We start from the raw sequence: 16,631 nt of genomic DNA, 5'->3' as shown, positions 1-16,631 counted from the left end.
TCCAATGCATAAGAATTGGAAAAATACCTTCAGTAAAGTTTTAGGAGCCCAGTGAGCATTTGCAAGGTGAACTTGGGTTAAAATTTCACTCTAACTGCTGGGATACAATGGCATTCATGTCCCCAGGATTAGTACTAACTCAAAGCCACTGTTTAATAATACCCAGAAAGCTAGTACATTTGTCTTGGTAAATGGTTGCAGGTCTCCTTGTGGAAGGCTAGGAGTAAGATTTCTCTTGCTTGTGATATCATTAGAGAGTTAGTTGGAAGCCGTATGATAAAGTCACTGCAAAATTTCTATGCCCTGAAGTCCTTTATATCAAGTAGTTTCTCACATCTAAACCTCACTCAGAATGGGAAAATATTGAGTCTACATTTCAATCAACCAACAAAAACAAGAACAAAAAACTAGAACTATGACTAGTTTTTGAAGTAACAAATTGAATCCAGTTTAGTTGCGTCAGCACATTCAGATTGATCTAATATTGCAGGGTACATTCCTAGATCAAGCTTACTTAGAATCTATTTGCACATATTTTCTTCAATTTCATTTACTTTTATAAAGAAGCAAATTCCTGACATACTTTTGTCATGTGGTCATTCTCCTTACAGTTCTGACATTGTAATTGGTACCTTCTGGCACAATGGGATCTGATTCTATTCTTCTGGAAAAGGAAAGTTGAGTAAGAGATTACAGGGTCATCACTAAGAGGATAAACAGCCTCTTCACACTTAGGGGAAGGGACTTCTTTGGGTGTCAGAGACATTAAGCATAGGCACCGAGTATGCATATTCTCAGGATACTCCGAATTCTCCCATAAATTTATATTCCAGTATTTGGCTTGCCAATCTGAATTGAGCAAATTTCGTTAAGAAACCTCATGAGACTATTAATTCAAATGTCACTGACTTACAGCAACCACAGAATTAATCTGTATCTAGTTTTTGGCTCTCTTAAATCTACAGCTGCAGGAATTTAAAGGTTTTGTTTTGATTTTTCTTTAACCTAGCCATCATGGAGTCTTTGTTTAGTCTGTCCTTGAACCAAGAATTTAGGGACTTGAGCTTGACGTTCTCTTTGAGGAACAAGTTGTTGTTAGAAGCAGTCATCCTTCCAAAAGGCACTGAATTGCTCAGGTTCTTCATACTGATCGATTGTACAGCCTTTTAGTCATCCAAAGGTCCTAGGTTAGGTGACCATAAGTGATAGCTGTGCTTTGCCATTGCCTGACACGAATAGCCAAATTCTTATTCCTAAACACTAATTGCTACCATCATAGTCAGGATTCTTGACTACAAAGCATAGAAACTAACTCCAAATAACGTAAGGAGAAATAAAAATTGTGAAGAGATATTGGAAAACTCAGAGAATTATGAGAAGGCTGGAGAACGAGGCGTGGAGAAATTAGCAGAGCTAAAGGGAGGGCAGCCAAGGTCCACCAAGATCGTATTGGAAAGGATGATTCTATCCACACTTTTGTCTGTGCCTTTAGAGATTCACTACCACCACTCCTGGTATCACCGCCTCCAGCCACTTGCCACGCCACCAAAGCTCTCTCTACTCTCTCATCCCCTGAGAACAATATGTATTGTCTCTGTGTCTTTGTGTGACTTCCTCAGGACTCACAGCTCTGGAGGGCAAAATCTCTACTTTCCTCTTTAATCGTTTTAGATATTCTTGTAGGTAAGGGTTTTATATTACGCATAAACTAACACAATCCCTGAATCAATTCAATCAGCCTGTCATCGGCAGGAAACCAGCACCAGGCGTTAGTAACAAGTTAGGCCGACCTTGGTTCAGCAACCTCAGTACTTGAGTGTGGCTTAAAATAATTCAGAGCCAAGTAACTCCAATTATAAGAGAAAGTTTATTTAGAAAGTTACAGAGGTAGTAGAGGGACCCTTGGAGCTTAGGAGAAAGAGGGACAAAAGAGGGAGGAGTGGCAGGGGTGTGCTCCATAGGGAGAGCTACATGGGGTCTTCTATTCTGAGGGCTTTTAATTGGAGGCCTTAGGGAGAAATCCCAATAGAACATTCATCAGCTTTCCGGGCATGCTTAAGGGAGTGGTCGTGCAAGGGCTTGTAGCTTTGCCCATTGCTAGGCACCCCGGCTCTCTGTCTTGCTGACCTTCTGTACCTGGCCTATGTTCTTACTCTGCTCATGCCTGTCTGCCTACTACAAGCCCACCTTAAGCGGCATTATGCTAACAGGAATGTGAAACCATTCCTTGCTTCCAGCCATAATATTGATGATCCAACTATTGAAGTTGCCCAGCCAAGCTCGGTTGCTTTAAAATTTGCCCCCAGCTCGGCAAAGTGCCCTGAGCCAAACATAAAAGGCACATTTGTAAGTATTTCCCCAGTTCTACCTCTTTGAGTGGAGTTCTTCACTCTGTGAAGTGGAACTTCTGTCTGTGGTCCTAAACTTCCCACACTGAAATTTCAAAGGCATGTCCCTTGCTCTTGTATTTTCGGAGTCCTGTTTGCGGGGCTGCGGCAAGCACAGTGGGAACACAGCTCACTGAAGACTGCAGCATGGGAGTGACCAGAGGTCAGACTAAATGATACGATTCTCAGAAGGGCTGTGCAAGGGACTGGGACTTGGCAAAGCCTTTATTCATCCATCCTCTCCATGGGACATAGATTTAAATTACATTTCCTCTCACCTTTTATTCTCTCCAGGATGTCTCTGTTTGTTCACCACGAGTTACCAAAACATCACTAAGGAAATGGCTTGTCTAGAGCTATGGAAGATTTTTTTGTTATCTATGTTCCTCCCTTCCCGAAATAACCAAATAACTGGAGAGAAGAGTTGCGGCAGGACTTTGAAACTCTAAAAGACTACGTCCTTCCCAACTTGCAATTGGGACATTGGGTAACTCTGACATGTTATTCCCTCATAACATGAGACTGAGTCTTACTCAGCTGCAAAAGAGAACCTAGACCAGATCAGAAAAGTAGGTTGGAAAGAGCTCTTTGACTAAAAATTGAGTCTTAGTATGAGTAATTTCTACACTAGAAATTTAGTTGGCACAGAGATTTGATATGGAACATTACACTTTGACTATTTCAGGTACAAATGTAAAATGCCAGTAAAAGGAGTAAAGAATTTTACTCTGAGTTATGCGCACAGGAAGAGGAAACGTACCTTGGCCTCCTTAATAGTCTCCATATTTATTCACCTTCTCCAAAGAGAAACTTTTGTTCTCTGAGAAGGCAGCATTTGTTCCCTTCAATACCTGGAGAGAAAAAAATTCCATGCAGATGTTCTTCATATAACATGTTGGTTGGGGAGGATCTGCATTAGCATTTCAATCATGCAACATTTTACACAGAATTAAAATGGATTGAGTTTCCCCTCCTGGAAGAGAGAACATAGAATCACATGTTTGGAATCACATCAAGGGTAACATGGGATGCGCTCTACTCCAAGAGCCAAGTCACCAACTCTGCTAGTGAGTGCTTTCCCCAGCTACCTTTCCTAGTCACAACAGCAGAGTAGGGGAGACAGAAAAATATTAGGTATGCTTAATAGGAACTGAAGTGCAGCCAAATAGCATGCTTCCAGGGTACACTCTGGCATGCTGGCACTCTGAAAGATGTAATTTCTCCATTTCCAAAACTCAACAATTTTTCAGCTGCACAGCATCATTCCAATAAAACACTGATATTTTATTCATCTCTTGCTGAAGAACCATACTTTAATTTTTTAGGTGTCTCGAAATCACATCAATTCACAAAAGACCAACTTCTTGCTGCTATAGTCAAATCAGATGTTACATCCATACACACCATGGTATATATTTTTTTCTTTCTTTCTTTCTTCGCTAGTTAGTCATAGATGAGAAATTTGTAGTCTGAGTCATAAAGCTCCCTTAGGCAGGGATCGGTGCTAATGAATGCTTGGTATGTATCCAGCATCCATGGTTCTCTCCAGGCTCAGCTTGCTTCCTTCACCCCACTTCCCAGCTCCCAGCTCCCACTGCATCTTCTCCAGGGAATTTTGTCTTTGTTACAGGAACCCTATCTCATCTATGTAATTATTATTGTTAGAGTTTACACAAATGTGAGGGTGCTGAGAACATCAAAACAAACATATTTCAAATATAATTATCTTTCCTATTTCATGTAAAATCTGGGAACTGAAGGGATCGCAAGGGTTCTGTAGTTTGACCAGCTCATTTTGCATGAGGGGAATCTGAGACACAGTAACCTAAGTCAGTGCACATAAAACTCAGGTCTCACACTAAGGATTGCATGCTCTTTCCTCTGCTTCCGGGATAAGCAAACATTTTCTTTAAAGGGCCAGAAGAAAATGTTCTAGGCTTTGTGGGCCATATACAATATCTTTCTCTTTTTAAAAAATATAACCTTTAAAAATGTAAAAAGTTATTCTTAGCTTTAGGGCCTTATGAAAGCAGACAGCCAGCTGGGTTTGGTTCATGTACTATAGTTTGCCAAGCATTATTCTATTTTGTAATACACACATCAGTCATCAAAACTAAGGGGAGTGTATTAGTCAACAGTTATAACAATAACGTATATAATAAATGATCCCCAAACTCAATGACATGCAGCAATAGGTATATGTGTTCATGCCCACAAAACTGTGGATTGGCTGGATGGCTCTGAGCCACATGGCTTATTTTGGAATTCCAACCAGAGAGGCAGTGACTACTTAGGGCATGCTCTCATGATGAATTCCAAAGGAGTGACAAAAAGCATGCAATGCCTGTTAAACTGTCATAAATGTAAAGTCACACTCAGACTTGCCAGATCATGGCTTTACTCACGTTGCACTGGCCAAAGCACATTGTACCTGGCCAAGCCCAACATCAACAGAGCTGGGAAGTGATCTTATCCCATGGAGTTGGAGTTGGTGAGAGAGGGAGTGACTCTCTATAAAATGCTAACCTAAAACCATGAATAGATTCTGAGAAGATAGTGGTGGTGGTGGTGACATAAGTTTTAATCTTCCTGAGTCCCCATTAAAACAGACAGAACAGCTAGGATGCCAAATCAAAGACTTGTTGATAAAGCACTCCCATAAATCCTCCAAATACAAGCAATGGCAGCCATCAGACTAATATAATTTAAGCACCTTTGTGAAATGAAGCAGAAGTAGGGTGACAAAGCTTCAGATGACTTCAAGAAAAGGAGAAACTCAAAATATCAAACACAACTACATATTGAGAAGTACCACAGACTAATCTCAGAGCATTACCTATAACTGCAGGGAGTTTTGTAAGGATCCAATTCATAGGTGTATGAAGGAAGCCGCTGATTAGATCTGCAGCTACTGGAGGAGCTTGGACCCGATAAAATCTTAAAACTAAACCCCTTCCTGGTCAAAACTCCTTACTGATGGGAAATTTCTGGGAGTGAAACCCAATTTAAGCAGGACAGAGATAATTGAGGCAAGGAAAAGAGATTCAGATAAAATTGGGGAACAGAGAAAGAGATCTAAAAAAGAACAGATCTCTTTGTTTAAAAAAAATAAAGTTGTATACATTTTAGAAGAGGCTACAACTTCAACTCTAGTTCTGTTCTCTCTGGGACGAACCGCCCTGTATCCACTTCCTTGGGCTTCCATAAATTACCAACAACTTAGTGGCTCACACCAACATAAATTTATTCTCTCACAGTCCTAGAAGTGACAAATCTAAAATCAACATTTAACAGGACCTTGCCCGCTCTGAGGACTCTGGGGAATAATGATCCTTCCTTGCCTCTTCTTAGCTCTGGTGGCTTCTAGCACTGCTCAGTGTCCCTTCGCTTGTGGTAGCATAACTCTGATCTGTCCCTTCACCTTCACATGACCTCCTTCTCTCTGTGCTTCTTCTGTGTCTGTGTTTCTGAGTCCTCTTCTCTTCTGATAAGGACACCAGTCACTGAATTTATGGCTTTCCCTAATCCACTATGACAGCGGTTCTCAACCTGTGGGTCGCGACCCCTTTGGCGGTCGAATGACCCTTTCACAGGGGTCGCCTAAGACCATCCTGCATATCAGACATTTACATTACGATTCATAACAGTAGGAACATTACAGTTACGAAGTAGCAACGAAAATAATTTTATGGTTGGGTCACAACATGAGGAACTATATTTAAAGGGCCAGAAGGTTGAGAACCACTGCTCTATGACTTCCTCTTAACTTGACTACATCTGCAAAGACCCTATTTCCACCTAAGGTTGCATTAAGGTGCCAGATGTTAGGACTTGAATATATATTTCAGGGGTGATACAAATCAACCCACTGCACACCTAAATGTGTTCCTCCTGGTTTTTCTTTCTAGGAGGCTCTTCTTTGTCTCTTATCCTCTGTGGCTTCAATCAAAGTAGGTATTGAAAGTATTTATTGCTGAACAAAGCCTCAGACAGTGAAGAAAATTCCCCGAGGAGCCCAGCAAGAAACTCCTTTTATAAAATGTTTAGTGCACACACATTGTGCATATAGCCTGGAATGTTGCTGTTCCCTTAGTAGAAAAAGATCTTCATGACTTCAGCGAGGCAGATTTCTTAGATCACAAAAAACACAATAGAAAGATTTTATAAATAACAGTTCATTAAAATATAAAAATTAAGCTCATAAAAAGACAATTTTATAAACATGAAATAACAACAAGCTATGGACTGGGAGAGAATATTTGCAAAACATATATCTGACAAACTACTCAAATCCAAAATGCAAATCAGCAAAAAAGAAAACCAATCCAATAGGAGATGGGAAAAAGACTTGAATAGATATTTTACAAAGGAAGACATAAGAATGACCAATCAATCTATTAGTCATCAGGGAAATGCAAATTAAAAACATATAGAGATACTTCACCCATGCTAGAGTGACTAAAATTTAACAAAAGGATGGGCCTTATCCATATTGGGTTTCAAGCAACTAGAATTGCTAATAGTAGACTCACTTTTAAGAACTGTTAAATTGATTATTACATAAAAGTTAAACATTTGTTGGTCATGACTCAACAATTTCATTCCTGGGTATTACCCAAGAGAAGTGCAAACATATGACCACAAAAAAGACATATACCAAAATTTTCATAGCAGCCTTATTTATCATATAATAGCTCCAAACCAGGGAGGAGGGGGACAAGTGTCCATCCACAGCAGAACTGTGGAATAGTACTTAGCAATTAGAAACAATTGATACAAGCAATGACCTGAATGAACTTCAATATCATTGTGCTGAGTATTAGAAGGTTCAGGAAAGTGTATTGCATGATTTCGTTTCTGTGGAGTCCAGTAACAGGGAACAAGAATCTGTGGGAATCAGCAGGTATTGGCTCTGGGAAGGGGCACAGTGAGGGGTAACAAATAGACTAGAATGGGGATCAAGGGAACTTTCTGGCATAATGAAAATACTATGCATCTTGTATGGGTGATCTACAATTATCAAACTGAACACTTAAAATCTGTACATTGCACATTAGGTAAATTATATCTTAATTAAAAAAGAAGGCCCAAGTTTCTTAAAGTAACTTGAAATGCCTGTTAATACCTAACTTTTATTTGGCCCTCTGATTTTATCTTTTGTTTAAACTCTGGGCACAGGTTCAGGCCTAATCCCTGAAACAAATGTTTACAAATGTCCATAGTTTGATCCTGAGAGCAAATCCAAATTCTAATTTTGCCCTCTTGTTTTATTCCTTCTTTTATTTATTCATTAAATAGACACTATTCTAGGCATTGAATTTACAAAAACAAGACAAGATTTCTGATTTTAGGAGCACATAGTCCAGGTGGAGAAACATAAGAAACAAATATATAGTGGTTCCCCTTATCTGCAGGAGACATGTTCCAAGACCCCCAGTGGATGTCTAAAGCCACGGATAGTACCAAACCCTATATGCTGTTTTTTCCTATGCATACATGCCTATGATAAAGTTTAAGTAAAATATTATTAAGTAAAATAGGGTTATGTGAACACAAGTATAGTGATACTATGACAGTTGATCTAATAACCTAGACCACCACTAAGTGACTAATAGGCATGGAGAGTCTAAGTGTGGACATGCTGGACAAAGGGATGGTTCATGTCCTGGGCAGGACAGAGTGGAACAGCATGAGATTTTATCACACTGCTTAGAACCACACACAATTTAAAACATGAATTATTTATTTCTGAAATTTTTGATTTAATATTATTGTCCAATAATATTAAATAGTTGACCACAGGTAACTGAAAGCGAAACTGTAGATAAGTGTGGACTACTGTAAATATTGAAGAAACCAAAGCAGTGTCATAGGATAGCAAGTAACTAGTTATCAGGCAGAGGGTAGGGCAGTGTTAATTAGATAAGGAGTTTAGGAGGGACAGAAGAGAGGAACTTAGACTAATGTTAGAGGCAGGGGATTTGGCAAGGTAGAAATCTAGCAGAAGAGTATTCCAAGAATAGGGAATTGGAAGGAACCTGCTTTGGCACATGAGGAAAGGAAGTGGGAAGTAGGAAGCCAAAGGCCTACAGCAGAGGGAACAAATGGAAAGAAACAGGTAAGTGAACATTAGGAGAGGGAGGTGGAGGCCAGATTAAGTAGGAATTTGGGTTTCATTCATTTATTAGAGGTTTTGAGCAGAGACGTGTCATGATCTGCTTTAGATTTTAAATGATCATTTTGGCTGTTGTGCAGTAAGCATGTCATAAGGGGGCAAGCCTGGGAAGTGATTAGATTGGGTAGGAGGCTCTTGTGGAAATCCAGGTGAGAGATGGTGATGGATTAGATCAGCATAAGGCCAGAGAGATGAATGCTATGCCCAGAGTAACCAGACTGAGGGAACCTTGGTCAGGCAGACAGACCTAAGGGGATCCACAGACTTCAGACACTCCAATTACAGACCCAATCTTACCATTTAGGTGCTCTGAAATTCCTCATTGTATCAGTTGACTAGGGTTATGTCTCAGTCCATTCCACCTACTATAACAGAGTACAAGATGGCTTAAAACAACAAACATTTATTTCTCACAGTTCTGGAGGTTAGAAGTCCAAGATCAAGGCTCCTGAAGATTCAGTGTCTGATGAAGGCCTACTTTTGGTTCATAGATGGCTGTCTTCTGTGTCCTCACACAGTGAAAGGTTCAGGGAGCTCTCTGAGGTCTCTTTTATAAGAGCTCTCATCCCACTCATGAAGTCTCCACCCTCCTGACCTAATTCCCCCCAAAGGCCCCACCTCCTAACATCATCACATTGGGACTAGGATTTAACATAGGAATTTTTTTGGGAGGGTCACAAACATTCAGCCCATAGCAAGTCACAATAGTGCTATATAACCAACAACTCCAAAACACAGTGACTTAAAACACCAATCCTCTAGAACCCGTGGTCGGCAAACTGCGGCTCGCAAGCCACATGCGGCTCCTTGGCCCCTTGAGAGTGGCTCTTCCACAAAATACCACGTGCGGGCGCACGTACAGTGCGATTGAAACTTCGTGGCCCATGCGCAGAAGTCAGTTTTCGGCCTGGGTGAGTCTATTTTGAAGAAGTACTGTTGATATTTGGCTCTGCTGACTAATGAGTTTGCCGACCACTGCTCTAGTCTCACTAACCTGTGAGTGACCTAGGGGTGGGCGCATGCAGGCTGAGCTCCCTGACATCTGTGGCTAATCTAGCTGGGTTCAAATGGAACGTCTTGGCTGTGCTCTCAAGACTCTCCCCTTCCTCCTGGGACCAGCAGGCTAGCCTAGGCATAGCCTTCTCATGGGCATGGCAGGGCTGTAGTAGTCCAAGTGCAATACACAGGCACTTTTAAAAAGCCTCCTCTTGTGTCATGTATGCCAACACCCTATTGGCCAAAGTAAAGCTCAACTTTAAACCAGGAGTCAAGCGGCCAGGAATAGATTCAGCCTCTTTATGGGACAAACTAGAAAGTCACATGGCAAAGGGCATGACTACAGAGAAGAATGAAGATTGGTGGCATGAATGCAGTCTGCCACACTCATATTCAGGTTCATGCCTTTGGCCACAAGAATGACCAGTTATATACAGTAGCTGTTTCAGTATAGCTGGCCCCTCCCTGCTTCCATGGAGCTAGCTCAAGGCATGAGCATCATTAAGGAAGGTTGAAGCAGCCATTGCTGCTTGGTTAAAAAAAAAAAAAATGTTGCTGCTGCAGCAAATGCCTCACAGTCCCAAAGGAAATGGTCCAACCAGGTAGTTTATTAATTTTAAGGAAGATGCCCTAACCAGTTTGGCTCAGTGGATAGAGCATCGGCCTTTGGATTGTAGGGTCCCAGGTTTGGTTCCGGTCAAGGGCATGTACCTTGGTTGCGGGCACATCCCCAGTGGGGGATGTGCAGGAGACAGCTGATTGATGTTTCTCTCTCATCAATGTTTCTGGCTCTCTATCCCTTTCCCTTCCTCTCTGTGAAAAATCAATAAAATATATATTAAAAAAATTTATCAGTATTAAGGAAGATGGCCACTGGGACAATAAAGAAGGGTGGAGCATCCAATAGTAAAAATGAGTGAACCTCCTAGAGAATGTGGCACTGCAGACAATTACACACTAGGAACACACAAGGGGCTTCCTGGCACAACGCTACAAAGTTAATATTTCCAGCAATGCCGCCATCTTCAAATCTTAAACACAGATGAGCCACCATGTCCATGAGCTACACAATTCCTGCAGCTTATCTGTCCCCAGGTAAGCGACGCTGAAGCTTCAGACCACGGTTTCATCAATTGCCCAAGAGTGACAAAGAGCCTCAGTCCTCTTACCTGGCAGATGCCCTTTATCAGGAGAACGAGAAGCCAGTACCGGGTGGGGTGACTGACAATGAGAGGATACCTTGGACATGTCCTGAATATGCAGAAAGAAGGGGGAAAGTTGGTTCTCTCCTTTGGGAAAAGAGCTGTCCCAGCTCTTTATTTGTTTTGATAGCAAAGTTATGCATAAAACAATGTGTAAAATGGGTGCTATATAAACAAATCTTCATAACTGCACTGAGCTCACTGAATCAGCCAAATAGCACACGCACCTCCTGTAGGGCTACACCAATGGGAGGAAGAGTCCCTGCAGTGTGGCCTTTGTGTGCATGTGTGGGCGTGTTTATGTGTGTGTTTAATATTCATTCCACAAACATTTGTTATATCCTTGTTCTTTAGAAACATTATGCAAGCGCTGGAGCTGGGAAAATGTAAAAAAAAGGACAGATTCTGCTCTCCTGGACTAATTTTCTTCCAAGTGAAGAAAAAAATGTGTAAACAGGTAATTGTGAGGCAAAGTTTTACCCTTTATGTGTCTGTTTGTTCATCTATGTCCACCTCTGTGTTCATCTGCACAGGCTCCTGCCTTATAAACACATTTGCAATCCTCAAGTCCCAAAGCTACTCTTGCAAACCAGTTAGCATACCTCAATGTCCCAAGGGGCACGCACGGGGGCAAGCCAGAATTCTAAAAAGGCGAGATTAAGATGGAAAGATTCTCTAGGCTCCCCCTAATCATGCTGCCTTCTTGAGGGAGGTTAGAGCTCCGGATGATGAGATGGGCAAGGGGAGTGAAAAATAGAACAGAAAGTGAAAGACACAAAGAAGCCTCATGCTCCCCAGCAAAAAGGCCCCTTCAGTTAATCTAGCTGTGCAGAAGCATACATAGTAGTGCGGAGCCTATACGAATCCAGATGTGGCCTGTGGCCTGACTGAGTTTTGGTCAAAGTTTCAACTTTTCTGATCATTGCAAAGTAGCTCCAATGAAACTTACCAACTCGGAGCAAAGCTGTAAGCTAGCAACCAACATCATCATCATGCTCTCTAATGCCTTGAGTTTTGGAGGCCTTATTAGAGCTTTCCACTAAGATTCTACGCACGCTAAGGTATTCCTGAGGTTCCCTTGGCTAATGAGGATTTTAAATCTGGTTGGGGCCCACATCTGTGAATAATTTTGCTTTATAGGTTCACAGATCAGAGAAGGTGAAGGCTTGTAAACAAAGGTTAACTTGGTGATTTTTGAATGTCCATTTTCTATCAGTAAACTTCTGAGTCATTGGGGTAAAAAGAAAATGCCCCACATATGTTATGTATTCTTATTCAAATTCACTTCATAAACTCATACATTAATATCATTATTTATTTTAAAAGATAATGATTATTTTAGACATTGTTCCTCACAGTTCTGGAGGCTAAGAATATAAAATTGATGTGTTACCAGGGCCAGGATTTCTTAAAGGTTGTAGGGACAATCTTCTCCATGCCCTTCCTTAGCTCCTGTGTCACCGGCAATCCCTGGTGTTCCTTGGCTTGCAGCTGCATAATGTCAGTCTCTGCCTATATCCCCTTTGTCTCGTCTTATAAGGACACAAATCTTATTAAATTCCTGATTACCTAATTTTATCTCAATTACACCTGCAAAGATCATTTCAAAAAAGGTCACATTCACAGGTGTTGGGTGTTGGGGGCTAAACATATGGGGTGGGGGAGAAACAATTCTACCCATAACAGTAGTCCAAAGGTGGAAGGGTAAACCGTTGGTTATTCTTGAAGAGGTGGTATACAAAGTTAGTCTTAAAGATGATCAGGAATTTGACAGACAAAGGTGAAAGAGAATCCAAAAAGAGGAACTGAACTGTTCAGGAGCTTAGATGCATGAAACAGAATTGTGTGTTTGAGGACCTGCCGTCAGTTCAGTGTAGCAGTGTGGCCGAGTTTAGTGCAGTGGTCCTAGTAGCTTGTCTCCAGGATGGATGCCACCAATTCTCTCTTTCATGTGCATGCCATTTTTCTATGAATAAAAGAGACTATTCTTTCCTTCTCTTTAGTCTAGACTAGACTACATTTAGTGACTTGCTTGGCTCATAGAATGAGGCCTATGTGAAGCTCCGTCATAATCTTGCAGCTTCTGCCTGGGTGTCCAGGCACAGTCACTCTCACAAGTCAGACACCACTGTTTCTATTGCATCTGGACCAGTAACTGCACAAAATAGGCCCCCAATAAATGTTTGTTCAAGTGGTACCTACTGCAGAGACCGGACAAGTAGAGAAGCACAACTGAAGGTTTGATCCAAGTTTGTAGGTTTGTGAAAGGCCTGGGAGAGAGCAGCTCATGAGGGAGAACATACATGGATGTCATAGTCCAGGCTGGTTAAAGAAAGAAGCAAGGCCTCCAGCGGTCCAAGGGGCTTGCAGAAAGTAGAGGGCAATGGGAAACGCAGGCCAAAAAAAGTGCAGGGAGAGTAAAGGACAGTAAGCTGGAAGGACAGGGGGCTGTGGTCATGCAATTAGAATATGGGTTGCAGGAGAATGCTCTGGAGACTCCAACCAAAGGAATAGCTGTGTGGGACTTCTGGAAACTTCCTCAAAAGCTACTGAGTATATCTTTGTCCCCAGTTTTCTATATCTGTCATTCTCTCTTTTTCTCTCTCTTTATCTTTCTCTTTTTTGATAACATTATTATTGTGAAATAAAACAAACACGAAGTATTCAAAATGCATGACTCAATGAAATATCTCAAAGAAAAACAAACAAACATAATCAGTACTCACATCAAGAAATAGGTCATTGCCACCACAGAAGCCCCTCATGTTCCATTCACACCCTAGCCTGAACTAAGTTTTATCAAGTTGTGAACATTTTCTAGCTGAATCTTCTTACCCATTTATGTGACATCTGCCCAGTAAGCAAGTGCTCACATCCTATTTCTTCCTAAGACATCCATCTCTCTCCAGAGTTCAGGTTAGTAGTTTGCCCTGCAACCTTTATATTCTGGTGGGTTCAAGAAAAGCAATTAAGTTTCAGTATTTGGGATGTTTTCTTTTGTAAGAGTGTGAGCAAGCCTCTTTTCCAGCTTTCTACATCTCTGAGCTTGGATGCTGCTATATTTGATCAGCATCTTCCTTCAGTGGCTTCCTGTCTGTGTCCAGGGATTTGATTCAGTAACAAGTGCTTCTGTATTCCACACTTCTCTTCTGCCAGAACTTCTGTTGGAATTTCTACCTGCTTCCCTCAACTAGCATACCCCAGGTGATGGCAGAATTTTGCAGGAGGCGACCTGCTGTGAATCTATCACAGATACTGCTGGGCCAGAGAAGTAATGCATTACCAGATTTCTCTGAGCATCTGAAATCAGCCCTTAAAATGTCAAACATCCCTTTGATACCCTGCTGCTCCCGTGTGAACATTATAATTTTCCTCTGAGGGAGGTAGAGGGCATGGGATCGGTGCTATTCTTTATCCACATAAAATTAAGTATTTATTAAACACCTACTATGCACCTAGGGTAGTTGTAAGCTCTGTGGAAGGCTATGGAACGTGGCTCTTGCTCTCAAACTTTTCGACAAGGAAAGGCAATAATGCAGACCTCCAGTTACATGAGTTTAAGGTCCTGAGAGGGTCCCTAAAACTGTCACATTTATGAGTGGGGATATTCCTAGTCCTATAAAAGTAGTCCAAGCCAGAACCTCGATATTCACCAGGAGTAATAGGCTGCCCACGTTTGCTTCTGATATCCCTCCTGATTTCCCCATAACCAACCCTACTGAACCACAGTGGCTTTTAACATCCTTCGCTGGACATAGTTTTGTCTCTTCATTCTGTCTCCTTTTTTCAAGACAGAAACCAATATTTACCCTTCTCCAATGATGATCTTCAGACATCCAGTTTTATTATTGCTATAATCTCTGTTTCTCTTTTTCATGCTTTTACTAAGTTGCATCATCCCAGTGTACTTGGCTGTCATAAGGTAGCCTTCTGCCACCTCTCAGTAGCACATGAGCTACATGGCACCCTTTGCTTGTGTCCTCTCCCCCATGCCAGCCCTGGAGCATTTGGATGCTAGAGAAGCAAAAAACTGCAAATGCTGAGGATGGAGCCATGGGTATTGCTAATAGAAAAGCAACACTATCGTTGAGGCACAGAAAGGCAATCTCTAGGCAGATACCCTATGACATGAAAATAAAACCAGAACAGGAAGAGTAATATGTGGTTAGAGGTATGGGATTTGGAGCCATAACCATGTGGGTTCTAATCCAGATCCCACAGGTGACCTAGAGCAAAAGACTCAACACATCCCAGTCTCAGCCGCACAGACTCGTATAAGGATTACATGACATGTTTTATATAAAGCACTTGGCACTTCATCTGGCTCATAAAACATACTCAATAAATTCAAACAGCTCTTATAATTATAAATGATGCTGTAAAGTGGGCCTTGGCCCCAGTGGAACAGGAAGGAGTCCAGTTCCTAACACAGTGAAGCCACAGTTGGAAGAAACAGAGAATCGAAATTAAATTTCTGCCCCGCTGAGTGTATAACATAGACTCTGGCTGCACCAACATGCATTCCAGGCGAGGCATTTCAATATCCTGGTGTTGTTTCTTTCTGTCAATGCAGAAGGTAAAAGGGATATCCCCATTTCCTGAAATCTGCTATCCACCAGCCATCCTGCTGGGTACTTTTTTACTTTCATTTTCTTAGTTATTGGCTTCATAACTGCCTTTCACTCTACCTACCCCAACCTCCACAACAGTCAATGAAGACACAGAAGAAGCAATTCCTTTCCAAGTAGTCGAGCAGGCAGTCAACTCTGTGAGCGTGTGTTAGTGTGGGATGCTGCTTTGTGGATGTAGACATTTCCCCTCCCAGGGCTTCTGTAGGTCAGCTCCCAAGACACTCTGCCTTAGGGCATTTCTATTGTGGTCACACGCCAGCATGACAAGTAATCTGAACAGCCTTTCTCAGGTATAGTATTTATGGTTTGGTTTGAAGCAAAGAACAGTCAGAGGCAATGGGTAAAAACTAATTTGCTGTACTGTCACTCTGGATATATAGCAAGTAGCTGTAAACAAGCATGTACACTATAATTAAAAATATGATAACATTATAAAATAGGATGATGGCTAGTTAGAGAGGAAGATCTATCAAGTAGGAATATGCGTATATCACTTGAAGTATTGCCTCAATTACTAGAAGTCATCAGCTCAGGCTTGTCATCTCAAAAACAATCCTTATAAACCAGACTGCAGATGACAAGCACTGTTTATTTCTGCTTTGGTTCCCTTTCCATCCATCTGTCCAGAGGAATTTTCCTTCAGTGTCTGCGCAAAGAGCTATGAGACAAGGATAATACCAATCCTTGAACTCTATCCTGACTCATTCCTGACTCCTCTTGGATCTTAGCGTGAGAGCTGAGCCAGAAAGAGCATCTTTGAATTCCTCAGAATAAAATGCCCAAGAAAACTCGTGTCCAAAAGCAAGTGGGGGGAAAAAAGTAAGTGGAATAATTCATTAATAAACACAATTAATGCACCTATGCCATTCCAACAGGTGAACCAATTCTTAGGTTGCAAACTCGGTCCAGCAATCACCGGGTAGTGTGGAGACCTGTGGCTTCCTCAGGATCCCATAAGAGCGATTATGTGGGTCCCTCTGGCTGTTGCTATGGCGTTTCCAGCCCTGATACCTTTCTCAGTAAGAATGTGTGAAGTCTTACAAAACTGATCCTTAGTTATCAAAGGAAAGCTCAACATTTATCGCTAATTGTGAACCATTCTCCTCAATCTACCCCTTGTGTTTAACTTCTGGTTCCTTCCAGCTACAAAACTTTTTCTTTTCCCACTTTCATCATAGCCTCAACACTTAGCCCTTAGCTCACTTCCTTGCTATGATCAGGATTCTTCTCATTCAGTTAC

This window comes from Myotis lucifugus, unplaced genomic scaffold (genome assembly GCF_000147115.1).
Source record: "Myotis lucifugus unplaced genomic scaffold, Myoluc2.0 scaffold_45, whole genome shotgun sequence".
NCBI classification, from domain to species: domain Eukaryota; kingdom Metazoa; phylum Chordata; class Mammalia; order Chiroptera; family Vespertilionidae; genus Myotis; species Myotis lucifugus.
Note: the sequence above shows the minus strand (reverse complement) of the source record.